The 9,864-nt window shown below is 39.8% G+C and overlaps 1 long non-coding RNA gene across 1 annotated transcript in view; it reads right to left on the bottom strand.

Annotated features, from left to right (window-relative positions):
- Positions 1-4,925, bottom strand: part of LOC134358802 (uncharacterized) — a 57,008-nt gene extending 52,083 nt beyond the window's left edge. The window contains exon 1 of the long non-coding RNA XR_010020951.1: positions 4,914-4,925. This is a non-coding gene — a long non-coding RNA (uncharacterized LOC134358802). The remainder of the gene's footprint in view (positions 1-4,913) is intronic.
- Between the last annotated feature and the right edge of the window lie 4,939 nt (positions 4,926-9,864).

Below are 9,864 nucleotides of genomic sequence, written 5' to 3' on the forward strand. Positions count from 1 at the left end.
AGGCCTCGTTAAAACTTTCCTGCTGAGATCAGGAAAGCTATTACCTATATTAGCACATTGTTAAAAACATCTCTGCTACATAATATATAGTCCAGAACATGTCTGCTTTGTCACTTAATATTTTGACTGTATATCCAGGGAGTCGTCCCTCAATACTGTAAGAGAAGTACTATACTTCAGGTGTGTGGTGGCCTGTGCTCAGAACCTTTCAGACCAGCCACCGGTATTTAAATACTCAAAGGGGTTCAGCCAGTTGGAATGTGCCCCCATTGTAAATATGTAAAAGTTATTCTTCTACACTCAGATTGTTAAATTTAGATATGCAGTTGGTCTTTGAAACTAAATAATCATTTATCATTTCCATTCCCATTATAAATTACTATAAATTGCAGATTACACATTTAGACGGAGATGTAACATAAATATTTTTACTCCTCATGTAGCACGTAAGTAATAAAGTCAATTCAATTCAATTTCACATGTCGGTCCATGACCTCCTCTTGTGCCACGATGAGGCCACCCTCAGGGTGCAGGATCAACACCTTATACTTTTTTCTATGGTTTCTATGGTCAATCTCCAACTTTATGGCATGAATATCACTTTCTCCTACTAGTAATTTTTTCCATTCTCCCCCCCCTCCTCCTATTCTCCAGTCTGGCATCTTACATCTTCCCACCTGTGTAGCACCTCGCCTTGAGTCCCCTCCTCCCTCCCTTTCTCCTATGGTCTCCTCTCCACTCCCTCCAGATTCCTTCCTTTTTATCCCTTTACCTTTCCGATCCACATGGTTTTACCTATCACCTTCCAGCTATCTTCCTTACCTTCTCCCCATCTTTTTACTCTGCCATCTTCCCCCTTCCTTTTCAGTCCTGAAGAAGTGTCTTGGCCCGAAACTGCATATGTTTTTTCATTTCCATAGATCCTGACTGACCTTCTGAGTTCCTCCAGCATTTTGTGTGCATTGCTTTGGATTTCCAGCATCTGCAGAGCTGCTTGTATTAATCCTTAATTGTTGCCTTTTTGTTCGAAAAGTATAAAACATCACTGTACTGTTGAGTGTTGCAAATGAAGAAATAGATTCTGCAGAAGCATCAGTCAAAATTCTGGCTATCTTAAATGTTGCATGACCTCTGTATTTCCAGCATTCTTCATTTTTGTTTCAGATTTCAACCATCTGCTGCTTTTTTTCTTTTGTCTAATGCAATGACTATGGTAGTTTAGTCATCATAGTCGGGGAAATACACTAGCCAATTTACATACAACCAAGTTCCATCAAGTGAAAGTGACATCAAACACAGTTTGAAATGAAAATAAAATACACAGAAGAGAGCAAACTGACTAGATTGAAAACACTCAGCTGTTTAGGCAGCAACTGCAGCACCAGAAATGGAATTATCATTTCAAGGTGCCATCCTCTCAGGCGAGGTGATTAATTCTGCACCACAAGTTAATTTGTCTCTGTAGTATTGCATGGAGGATGAATGCCCATCAGCCAGTCATTGTTTTTTTTAAATAATATCACAAAAATGTTACCATCAATGTGAATGGGCCATTCATTCTTTCATTTAGTATCTAATTTGAAAGATAATTTGAACTTCTATCTTATCCCCACAAAGCCACACTGAGAAATCATCTAAAATTGCTTGTTCGTAACCTTGCGCTTCAAGGCTGAGGGAATTGTCAGCTGGGACAGATACCGACGCATTTGCTGTATGGTACTGTGTTTACCTTGAACATTCAAGGGAATTTCAACTGGAATAGTAGACAGAGAGATGATTAATGTTGTATTTATCTTAAAACACTGTTGCACATAATCACTGCAACTAAAAATTGCCATCATGGGCAGAGGTCACTGTACATGTCTTACCATCTACAAGACAACACACAAAGTTATGACAGTCAAGAGCAAAGTCACAGATCAATTTTAAAATCTGTTGACTCAGAAGCAATTGTTGCTTTTTATGGTACAAAATAAGAGAGGTGGTTTAGAACTGTCAGGAGCTCCACACAAAATTGCAACATGCTTCTTGAGAAAATGTTACAATAAAAATATGCTGTAAGATGCAACAACGACCTCATGCTGCCTGTACAATAATGCAACACAGAGAAGAAACTGCTGCTGGTCTAAAACTAAATGAAGGCTACTCTTGTTATCAGTCCTGCAGCTGAATCAAACGCTTTCATCAAACTGCTGCCTTAGAGGACCAGATTCTTCATTTTCTAAGCTCTTTCTGTAAACCATGATGATGGGCTGATCTGGAATGTTAGGTCGCCTGGGATTAAGGATGGATAATAGGAAGCAAAGGGTGATGACTGAAGGTGGGTTCTCGACTGGAGGTCTATGATTAGTGGCTGCCCCAGGGGTTAGTGTAAATGGTATGAATATGATGTATGTGGCATGATTAGCAAATTTGCTGATTGGTGATACTAAATTAGGGAGTCATATTGATGGTGAAGCAAATTGCAATGATTTGCAAAGAGATCTTGATTGGTCAGGGAGATGGGCTGAGAATGGCAAATATGAAGTGATGCATTTTGGACAGTCAATCCAGGTAGGACTAATACTGTGAATGGCAGAGGACTGAGCAGTGTTCTAGATCAGAGAGATCTGAGAGAACAAGTGCGCCATCCATTGAAAGCAGCCATGCAAGTAGACAAGGAGATGAAGAAGGCATTTAACATGTTGGACTTCATCAGACAAAGCATCAAGTTTAGGAGTAAGGACATTAGGTTGCAGTTATGTAAGTCAATGCTGAGACTGCAATTGGAATATTACGTACAATTTGTCACTCTGCAATGGGAAAGACATTGTCAAGCTGGCAAAGGTGCAAAAAAAGATTTATAATGATGCTGCCTGAATTAGAGGGCCTGGGTTACAGGGAGGGGTTTGCCACACTGGATCTTTATTCCTTAGAGCATAGGAGAATAGGGTTGATCTTATCAAAGTGTATAAAATCATGAGGGTTATGGATAAGATGGATGATCATACTCTTTTCTCCAGAGTTGGGGAGTCCAAAATTAGAGGGTACAGGTACAAGATATGAGGGGTGATTTTTGAAAGAGACAAAAGAGTAACTTCTCTACACAGCAGACATATGAGCACCTGGAATAAGCTATCAGAGGAAATGGTCGAGAATAGTTGAAATTCAACAATTAAGGGGTATTTGGATAGGTAAATAAAGGGGAAGGGCTGGGGGACGATTATGTTGTCAGCATGGATCAAGGCAAAAGGCCTGGTTCCATACTTCATTACTCTATGACTCTATAACATTGTTACCTTCCACTCACAGCTTGGTAAACAACAAGAAGAAGCTTCAGAAATTTACAGATTGGCCAAGGTTTCACAGATCCATGATGCAATAAGTTACACCAATACACTAAATTACCTACATCTCTCCATTCACATGTACAGAATCCCAGTGTTGTGCATAGATGGTGACTCAACACAACATCCTTTGTAGGAAGCAAAAGACAAACTGCTGGAGGAACTCTGTGAGTCAGGCAGCATCTACAGCATGAACTAGACAGTTAAAACTTTCTACTGTATTATCCATTATCTGGACTGATATATCTCCCCTGTAGATATTTTACATCAGAAGGTGGTGTTTACACCTGAACAAATCCCCATGGATTTCTGCTCCCTTTTTACGCTTTTACTCATGCAACAGTGTGAACGTCTATTAGGTCAACTTTTGCTAGTTTCTAATTTGCTTGGTCATTGTTATGCATGGCTTTTAGCAAAGGCCAAGTTCAGTTTTTAAAATCACTAAACTCAATGACTCAAATAAACTTACCATTGTCCTGTTAATTACATCTGTTATTTCTTTAATTAACTCTTTGAATCATAGAATCACAGAGTTGTACAGCACAAAATTGGTCCCACTGCCCATCATATCTATGCTGACTTTCCTTCCGTTCTACATTATTCCTATTTGCCCACAATATAACTTTATCTTTCTGTGTTTCCTCTATTTAAATGTCTCTATAAGTGCATCTAAAACATGGCAATTGTATTTAATTCCACGTTCACTGGCAGCATGTTTTAAATATCAATCATTCTCTGTGTCAAAATCTTATCAATGCATCCCATAATCTAATATACTTCTATAAGGCCTCTCCTCTGCCTCCATTGCTCCAGGGGAAACAAGCTTAGCCTATGCAGTCTCTCTCAATAACTGAAGTATTCATATTATTTTCTGTCACTCATTTCATTAATGTGATAACATATCATTATAATTTTAGCTAATATATTACAAACTAAAGGTAGGTTGTCAAGATTAAATGAAAATCTATAATTTAATAGATGTTGAACTTAAGATGTTATATTTTTCACTCAATTTTCTGCTTCTTCTTGTATCCTTATTAGTTGAATGTCCAATCCAAAACAATATCATCTTCTCTCATTAACTCACTAACTACACATGAATTAACCAAGGTCGAGAATGTTACACTAAATTTTACAGCAATGTTAAAAACTCATCCATGAAAGGGATTCATGAAAGTCTAGCACTAAATGATATATTAGGGCAATTTTAATAGTAAATCATTAGTAAATAGTAAATTCATTATAAAAAAACAGGTTTGGATAGGTGACTTCTTGTAAGAATGGCAGTAAATTAATATTGCAGGTTGGCATACTGTATTTAAATACACCCATCCTCAGCTTGTCAAGTAACATGAAATAGAACATCATAAGCAGAAAAAATATGTATACAAAATAAAAATTTACAAGGTTAGAAAGCTTCTTTAGAGAAGCCAAGGTTTTGCTAGCTTTTGGAGATCCATTGCCGATTTGTCTGAACTTTATTACTCACTGTAACATTTTCCATTCAAATCTCTTATGCATTTTTGTTTAAAGTGCTAAAATGCAATTCAGCATGCTTTACAACCAATAGTAGAAGATACTGCTTACCCTGTCCTGTCATTAGCATTTTTATGCAGCACGAGCACCTTGTTATTCCCAGTGTGAGATTTAGAATATCTTTGTAATGTACTGTGCTTGGTAAAAAGCTCCTTGTGTGTTATTATACCTTACTGTGCACTCATCAGTATTCTCACTCCATGACGTCTACCAAAATGAAAATCACAGGAAATGAATAGCCTGCAATACGACAAATTATTTCTCAAAGTATATCAATTGGCTTTGTGTACAGAGGAATGCTTGAAGAGTGCAGGGAAGTGGCCTCAGTTGAAAGATCAGCCATGATCTTATTGAATGACAGCCCAGATACAAAGGGTCAAATGACCTACTTTTGCTTCTAGCTCTTATGTTCTTATATGATAATCATTAATGTAAAATGATATCTTAATTTTTCCAATGTCATAATTGGCATCTGCAATTTTTAAAATATATGTTCAATTTATTGCAATTCATTTTTATGAATTCTTAAGCTTTAAAATTATTATGAAGCTGTTTCTTACAAATTATGCAGGTACTTCATTAAGAATTATAGAACTAATGAGAGGTTGTATAGCTTTCATGAGAAGAGCTCATTTTTACCATATTTTATCAGATCCAGTCAAGTTGCTATCAATTACTAGACTTTCTGGAATAAGATGTCGCGACCGAACATGTGTGACAGCTTCCTGGTAGTCAAAAAGCTAAAAAGTCCAACAAAAGCATCACTAAAAATACCTTTTCTGAGGAAAATTGTGTTAAATTATCACCAAAAATGGTGAAGGGTACAAGCAATGGCGGGGGATGAATCGTTCCAGATTTGCAGATAGAGTTCCGATGCCTGTACAGCTGGCCTGGGAGCTAGGTTGGATCACTCTGGGCACCATGAGGAGAAGTAGGGACCCAGGCAGAGGACATTCAATTTCAACGTTCGTACAACAGGCCCGGTGTGAAGTTGGATTGCTCTGGGCACAGAGCTGATTTGAAGAGTTGAGAGCAGCTTTGGGCTAGGCAACAAAATCTGGGCCCAAAGTGATTCGCTGGGCAGTGTGGTTTTGTCCTGGAGCCTTTTGTGACAGCAATGCTTGGGTCCTAGTGAGGTACAAAATGCAGTTTAGACAATTTAAACGCTGGCCCAGATCAGAGGCCAGAGCCAATTTTACTTGCTCTACATGATATTCTCTCTTCTCCCCAGTGCGCTGGAGCCTTTCGCTGTTTCATTGTTGGGTCAATTTATATTCTGTGCAAGATATACTGAAAAGACAGAGTGTCGAATGGGACGAGATCCAATTTCGCTCATTCTTCATGATGGTCATTTCCATGATGCTGAGGATAGGAAGGCTACCCTACCTACTGTGTTCCTTGCCAGCTAATATGATGAACTGATAAGTGAGGCTTTGGGCCTTCTCTGGGCAGCTCCAGAGTTCAGATCTGAGGACTAATTTTTGGTTCAGAATGTTGTTGTTCACTTCAATAGTTTGCATGATCTGTATTTTTTTCTTTCTCTTAAGCATCGAGTCTTTTATTTTTTATTCTATTTGTTTCTTTAAATTGGATTCTTTCAGGTTTCTTGCATAGTGGCTGCCTATTAGTAAGCAAGTATAAAGGCTGTATGATTTATACATTTTTTGTGAATAAATGTACTTGAACCTTTCAGGATTTCAGGATCATTGGGACCTCTTCTGGGGCAGGTGGGACCTGCACAAGAGAGACGGGATACACTTGAACCACAGCGGGACCAATATCCTTTCAGGGAGGTTTGTTAGTGCTATTGGGGAGGCTTTAAACTAGATTTGCAGGGGGATGGGAACCAGAGTGCCAGAGCTGACAGTGTGGCTGGGGTGAAAATAAATGATGTTGAAAGTTTAAGCAAATCCGCTAATAGAAAGGTTGTGAGTGGTGGTAAAAATATTCTGAGGTGTATATATTTCAATGCTAGGAGTATTGCAGGGAAGGCGGATGAGTTGAGGGCGTGGATTGACACGTTGAATTATGACATTATAGCAATTAGTGAAACTTGGCTACAGGAGGGGCAGGACTGGCAGCTTAATATTCCAGGGTTCCGATGTTTTAGATGTGATCGAGGCAGAGGAATGAAAGGTGGGGGAGTAGCTTTGCTTGTTAGGGAAAATATTACAGCAGTGCTCAGGCAGGACAGATTAGAGGGCTTGTCTACTGAGTCCTTATGGGTGGAGCTGAGAAACAGGAAAGGTATAGCCACATTAGTGGGATTGTATTACAGACCACTCAATAGTCAACGAGACTTGGAAGAGCAAATCTGCAGAGAGATAGCAAGCAACTGCAGGAAACATAAAGTTGTGGTGGTAGGGGATTTTAATTTTCCATACATTGATTGGGACTCCCATACTGTTAGGGGTCTAGATGGATTAGAGTTTGTAAAATGTGTTCAGGAAAGTTTTCTAAATCAGTATATAGAGGGACCAACTAGAGGGGATGCAATATTGGATCTCCTGTTAGGAAACGAATTAGGGCAAGTGAAAGAAGTCACTTTGGTTCCAGTGATCATAACACCATTAGTTTCAAATTGATCATGGACAAGGATAGATCTGGTCCCAGGGTTGAGGTTCTGAACTGGAAGAAGGCCAAATTTGAAGAAATGAGAAAGGATCTAAAAAGCGTGGATTAGGACAGGTTGTTCTCTGGCAAAGATGTGATTGGTAGGTGAGAAGCCTTCAAAGGGCAAATTTTGAGAGTGCAGAGTTTGTATGTTCCTGTCAGGATTAAAGGCAAATTGAATAAGAATAAGGAACCTTGGTTCTCAAGGGATATTGCAACTCTGATAAAGAAGAAGAGGGAATTGTATGAAATGTATAGGAAACAGGGGGTAAATCAGGGGGAAACAGGTGCTTGAGGAGTATAAGAAGTGCCAGAAAATACTTAAGAAAGAAATCAGGAGGGCAAAAAGAAGACATGAGGTTACCTTGGCAGTCAAAGTGAAGGAGAATCCAAAGAGCTTTTACAAGTATATTAAGAGCAAAAGGATTGTAAGGGATAAAATTGGTCCTCTTGAAGATCAGAGTGGTCGGCTTTGTGCGGAACCAAAGGAAATGGGGGAGATCTTAAATAGGTTTTTTGCGTCTGTATTTACTAAGGAAGCTGGCATGAAATCTATGGAATTGAGGGAATCAAGTAGTGAGACCATGGAAACTGTACAGATTGAAAAGGAGGAGGTGCTTGCTGTCTTGAGGAAAATTAAAATGGATAAATTCCCGGGACCTGACAGAGTGTTCCCTCGGACCTTGAAGGAGACTAGTGTTGAAATTGCAGGGGCCCTGGCAGAAATATATTTAAAATGTCGCTGTCTATGGGTGAAGTGCCGGAGGATTGGAGAGTGGCTCATGTTGTTCCGTTGTTTAAAAAAGGATCGAAAAGTAATCCGGGAAATTATAGGCCGGTGAGTTTAACGTCAGTAGTAGGTAAGTTATTGGAGGGAGTACTAAGAGACAGAATCTACAAGCATTTGGATAGACAGGGGCTTATTAAGGAGAGTCAACATGGCTTTGTGCCTGGTAGGTCATGTTTGACCAATCTGTTGGAGTTTTTCGAGGAGGTTACCAGGAAAGTGGACGAAGGGAAGGCAGTGGATATTGTCTACATGGACTTCAGTAAGGCCTTTGACAAGGTCCCGCATGGGAGGTTAGTTAGGAAAATTCAGTCGCTAGGTATACATGGAGGGGTGGTAAATTGGATTAGACATTGGCTCGATGGAAGAAGCCAGAGAGTGGTGGTAGAGAATTGCTTCTCTGAGTGGAGGCCTGTGACTAGTGGTGTGCCACAGGGATCAGTGTTGGGTCCATTGTTATTTGTCATCTATATCAATGATCTGGATGATAATGTGGTAAATTGGATCAGCAAGTTTGTTGATGATACAAAGATTGGAGGTGTAGTAGACAGTGAGGAAGGTTTTCAGAGCCTGAGGAGGGACTTGGACCAGCTGGAAAAATGGGCTGGAAAAATGGCAGATGGAGTTTAATACTGACAAGTGTGAGGTATTGCACGTTGGAAGGACAAACCAATGTAGAACATACAGGGTTAATGGTAAGGCACTGAGGAGTGCAGTGGAACAGAGGGATCTGGGAATACAGATACAAAATTCCCTAAAAGTGTCGTCACAGGTAGATAGGGTCGTAAAGAGAGCTTTTGGTACATTGGCCTTTATTAATCAAAGTATTGAGTATAAGAGCTGGAATGTTATGATGAGGTTGTATAAGGCATTGGTGAGGCTGAATCTGGAGTATTGTGTTCAGTTTTCGTCACCAAATTACAGGAAGGATATAAATAAGATTGAAAGAGTGCAGAGAAGGTTTACAAGGATGTTGCTGGGACTTGAGAAACTGAGTTACAGAGAAAGGTTGAATAGGTTAGGACTTTATTCCCTGGAGCGTAGAAGAATGAGGGGAGATTTGATAGAGGTATATAAAATTATGATCGGTATAGATAGAGTGAATGCAAGCAGGCTTTTTCCACTGAGGCAAGGGGAGAAAAAAACCAGAGGACATGGGTTGAGAGTGAGGGGGGAAAAGTTTAAAGGGAACATTAGGGGGGGCTTCTTCACACACAGAGTGGTGGGAGTATGGAATGAGCTGCCAGATGAGGTGGTAAATGCGGGTTCTTTTTTAACATTTAAGAATAAATTGGACAGATACATGGATGGGAGGTGTATGGAGGGATATGGTCCGTGTGCAGGTCAGTGGGACTAGGCAGAAAAAGGTTTGGCACAGCCAAGAAGGGCCAAAGGGCCTGTTTCTGTGCTGTAGTTTCTATGGTTTCTATGGTTTCTTGTATCTCGAATCTTTCGTTCTTTGTTCAATTATGGTGCCTCCAGTCATATTTTCTCAAATTGCTTTATTGGGCCAGAGTTGTTGAATGAGTTCCAATCTGTCCTTTCCCTCTTCAACGGGGATGGGATTAGGAGCAACAGAGCAGTGGAAGAAGTGCATGGAGT

The sequence above is a fragment of the Mobula hypostoma genome, chromosome 2 (genome assembly GCF_963921235.1).
Source record: "Mobula hypostoma chromosome 2, sMobHyp1.1, whole genome shotgun sequence".
NCBI classification, from domain to species: Eukaryota; Metazoa; Chordata; class Chondrichthyes; order Myliobatiformes; family Myliobatidae; genus Mobula; species Mobula hypostoma.